The sequence below is a fragment of the Notothenia rossii genome, assembly GCF_949606895.1.
Source record: "Notothenia rossii genome assembly, chromosome: 4".
In the NCBI taxonomy this organism is placed as follows: Eukaryota; Metazoa; Chordata; class Actinopteri; order Perciformes; family Nototheniidae; genus Notothenia; species Notothenia rossii.
Window position 1 is genome coordinate 18,220,775 of NC_136902.1, and position 5,408 is coordinate 18,226,182.

Genomic DNA, 5,408 nt, shown 5'->3' on the forward strand with positions numbered 1-5,408 from the left:
TAATTGGGAGCTACTGTAAGCTATTTGTATTTGCATTTTTAGCACATTACTTCCTGCAGTGATTCAGAAAGTATTGTGTTTGGGCTTTTTATTGTGAAAGGGAGACCACTACTCAGAACCAGACATAATTTCATAGAGAAAGCGAGTCTTATAGGGAGTCAATTTAAATGCTAATGTCGTCTTTATTTTACATCCATTACAAATTTGTGCAATCAATTACTTCATTATGATAAGTTGTCTACAGCCACTTTAAATGCAATCAATGTATATTTCTTAGTGCTTACAACTTAAAAAATCTTTACGTACAAATGACTGTATATTGAATATATTTCTGTACCCAGTGTTGAACAGGACCCAAACCTTTGAGAGATGAAAAAGGACACATCTGCTTTAATCAACTGCCAAGTAGTCAAGTCTGCATTTGTGTCTGTTCATTTGTAAAACGTGGAATTCGGTTTCTTTTTAATGACCTAGGCGGATTTTGGCTTTTTTTCTCTTGCCAAGATACTTTTAGACACACTTTGAGGTATGCAAAACCTTAAAACTAGAACACTGATGGCTGGCTTACGCTGCAAACTTCATCACCTTTTAACAAGAGAGTAAGTATCAGCAGAAACAGAGAGAGAGATGGCAGGCACCTTTACAGACACTTTGTTTTAGAGAGAACCCATCCCCCCTCTGTCTAGTGATAAGATGGCAGGAAGGGGGGAGGAAGGGGCAGGGCCAGGCTCACACACACACACACACACACACACACACACACACACACACACACACACACACACACACACACACACACACACACACACACACACACACACACACACACACACACACACACACACACACACACCAAAAGGCCTGACAGCCATAGGACGAGGTAAGGGTGACAGTAAGGGATTGTGTGACTAACTTTTGACGAGGAAGGTGCTTTCTTTGTTCTGATCAGCCCCAATCTGCATACTCTGTCTGAATACATTGAGAGTTACTTTTGACTCTAACAGTGTTCCACTGGAGTCATAGCTTTCCGAACTTATTTCTTAGCAGCAATTCGGTTTCTTTTAAATCGCCTAGGCGAATTTTGGCTTTTTTTTTTTTTTTTCTCTTGCCAAGATACTTTTAGACACACTTTGAGGTATGCAAAGCCTTAAAAACTAGAACACTGATGGCTGGCATACGCTGCAAACTTCATCGCCTTTTAACAAGAGAGTAAGTATATAAAACATTATTTTGTATATTTTACACATCAGCAGAAACAGAGAGAGAGAGAGATGGAAGGAAGGGGTGAGGAAGTCTCCCCCAACTCTACAGACACAGGCCATAGAAAAGAGGAAAGTGTGACATTAGGAAGGCAAAAGGTGTTTTCTTTGTTCTGATCAGACCGAATCCGCATACTCTGTCTGAAATACCTGGAGAGTTACTTTTGTTAGAGCTTTCAGAGCTTTCTGAACTTATTTCTTAGCAGCACTGGGCATTTTTGTGTTGTATTGTATACAGTTGAAAAGTGCACAGATAAACAGTCAAGCATGGGCGGTAAAAATGTGTCTCCTCAGGCTCTCTAATACACACACAGTCATCTCTCAAACGAGGGGCCTGCCTGCTTTCCAGGACTTTTTACAGCCTCTGGCCGACTGCAGGGCCATGGGGTGTTAAGACACGCACCTATAACTCTGGAGTGAAGGTCTCCCCACACACACACACACACACACACACACACACACACACACACACACACACACACACACACACACACACACACACACACACACACACACACACACACACACACACACACACGCACACACACACACACACACACACACACACACACACATACATACACACACACACACACAGACACACACACACACACACACACCTCCTTGGGAGGACATCAGTGAAGGTCCCCACACCCACACACACACAAACACACACACACACACACTTGGGGGGCGGGCCCACCTGTCACTTTTTATGCATACTAATGTGATTGAAACATTTTTTATGATACACCATAAGGCGCAACGGTGGGGGCTTTTCACACCTGTGAATACACATCAACCCCCTCCTATCGAAGGATCTCACACCTACTTGGGATATCACACCTACTTGAGATCTCACACCTCGATCAAAGGGGAGGCGGGACTTAGCTCATTAGCATAAGTAGGTAGAGGTGTGACCTGTCACAGCACCTGTCACTTTCTATGCATACTAATGAGACGAAAGCGGGATGAATCTTACTACTCAACATGTCAATACGTTTCAGTTTTTGTAGTGTATTGGTCTTTTGTAGAGATTTTTCATTTATTGTTTATATATTCTATCGTGTATTGCTTGGAGGGGGGGGGGGGACCAAATCATAATCTCGCCTAGGGCACCAAAATATCTAGGGCCGGCCCTGGACAACTTAATAACAGCAAAACCAAAGCAAGTTTTTCAATACGACGTGCCAACAGGATGCCGGATCTATTTCATGGACAAACAAAGGTGTCGCAAGCGGGCAGTACATCACATTGGCTCTTTTTGCTGCTACTTTGACAACATGGTTGCTACCGTGATTTTTCTGTGCGTTGATTTCATAAGTTGTTTCATAAGGCCCAATGAGAACAAACAAGAGACAGAATCTAAACAGGAAAGTGTAAAAACATGTTGAATCATTAAACATCTGATAGAACAAAAACAAGATGCACCTCGTTTGAGTTTATCTAAAAACATTGCTGATCAGTGAACTAGATTGTCTTCATTTCATACGCAATCTTCCTGGCAGTATAGAGCTTTTGATTTTATTTTAGAAAGTGCACCAGAAGCCTCGCTCATCATAAACAATGAAAACATAAACTTTACTTGCTCCTTGTATGTTATTGTGTGTAGACACTAATAAAAAGTTACAGATACAACCTAAAGCAAGAGAGAGCGAGAGAGAGAGAGAGAGAGAGAGAGAGAGAGAGAGAACAAATGTGTGTTGAAGTGTAATTGTATCACTGTATATATATATAGATAGATATATATCTATCTATATATATAGTATATCATTAAAATGTAACAATTTGAAATGTATGTTAATGTTGTTTGTATATCATATTATTGTGTAATTATTTTTGTATTGTGATGCTTTGGCAAAATTGTTTCTTTCAACTTTCATGCCAATAAAGCCCCTTTGAATTTAATTGAATTGAGAACCGAGAAAATGTAGGCTGCCCGAGCATAAGGAAGTTGCTTTGCTTATGAAATCAAATTAAGTACATTTTTTCGAGGAAGTTGTTCTGCCATTTATTTTTCTATTCTCTGTTACTTTAAACTCCCACTTCACTACTTTAGATTCAGAACAAATAGCTTATAAAATGTGAGACGGCACTATTGATAAAGCTACATATTAGTCTATAAAATAGTTACATCTTTACTTATCTCAAGCAGCAACACCAATAAAATACTGCTTCACATAAATGCTTCGCAAATAATCATCAAAAATGTTATAAATAATAATATAAAAATAATTGGCCATTTGTCTACAAATATGTGGCAGTTTGGTACTTTGAGTTCATATTGCGAATATTAAATTAGTGCTTTCACTTTGCTGTTTAGTTACTTTAACTTAGGTAAAACATCTGAATACTTCCAGCTTTGTATCACAGTAGATTCAAGGTGATCCCAGGTGACCAATTTCCATTAGAGGAGAATTTAATATAAAACTCAATTGTTTTTATTCAATGCATATAGAGGCAACTTACTGTAACCACATATCAACATTTCATCCATGCTTTTTTCACGTCAGTTGTTATTCAAGCTCTCAAACAAACAAGCAAGCAGTACATCACATTGGCTCTTTTTGCCGCGACCTTGCTTCTAAACAATGATCTGTGTGTGTCGTTGCTATTTGATTCACTACCTTTAGAGCACGGTCACAAATATGCATAATTCAAATTTGCTTCCAGCTTTCCATCCTATGCGTGCAAAAGGGTGAGCGATAGGATGGCCTGTTTTTTTGTATCTGCTGATGATGCAAATATTTCCTCTGTGTCTTTGGTGTTCTGATGAACTAAGAGTGAGGACAACTTTTGCATTTCTGAAGAATTATTAGATACATTTGACTGATGAAGCTCAGCGCATGTTCAATCAGGAAGGCCAATATCCTCTGGCTGTATCCTTTCAATACTCTCTCCTCTCTCAATAAGTGATCGGGGGCGTTACTCCCCAGCTAGTCAATCATTTCCCACCATTTCTCACAAGCCTATCATCGCACCCGCTAACCCCTTAAAATCTGCTCTTCCCTCTCTGTCCTTTGTCATTTCAGGTATCAACGCGCAACCCTCTTCCCCCCCTTCGCCTCCTGTCTCCTAATACAGGGCCAAGCTAAAACCTTCTCCCTTCAGACCGGACCGAAGTACTTATCACCACCACCAGTGTCTAGACCCAGAGGGGGTCCATTGGAGCGGTTTTTCCCCTCCTGAATGATCATCCTGCAAACCGGGGCCTAATCGCCAAACATCATTTCATTCACTTGTTATAATCTGTCAATCACTATTCCTTCATATTATGTGTCCCGGTAAAAAAGATGTATTTCATACATCACGTCTCTCCTGATTGAACTCGTGTTATGTTATGACTCAAAATCAACTAGGATGAGTAAATGTCCAAAGTTTCCAATATATTAGTAGTAAATGATCAATTTAGCATGAGAAATGTTAAATGTTGTTTCATAAGTCTAAACAGGAATGTGTAAAAACATTATTAAACAATCATTAAACATCCAATAGAACAAGAACAATACACACCTAGCTGTTTTATATCTAAAAACCAAACCAGGAGAAACACCAGTTCTCTTGCTTGATCAGTGAACTAGTTTTTCTTCGTTTCATATGCAATCTTCCTGGCAGTAAAGCTTTTATTTATTTTTAGAAAGTGCACCAGAATGCTCGCTCATAAACAATGGCAAAATAAACTTTACTTCCTCCTTTTATGTTATTGTTTGTACTTACTAATACAAAGTTACAGATACTTCTATTTCATTGTATATAACTGCACTATTTTATCTGTTTTATTGTGTTGCACTGTTGGAGGAGCCTGAGACCTAAGAGTTTCATCGACATAACTTAACTACACTGTAGCTATGTACGAATGACAATAAAAGCCTTGAATCTTGAATCTAAAGCAACAGTCAGCTAGTTCCCAGACTGTTTATATCATGCACTGCTGATTGCTCGAATGCAGTGGTTATATTTTAAATGTCTCCTATTCTACTATTTGTAGGCATATATTATAGGTCTCAGATATGTAAAAAACATGTCTATAAAGTGTTTTGCGCAGATCACCCATTCTAGCCATCCCTCATCCCCCTCTATTTCAGCGCCATTATAGAACTGCTGATTCTGGGTCCTTAGCTTTAGAAAAAATAAATAAAAAAGAGCAGA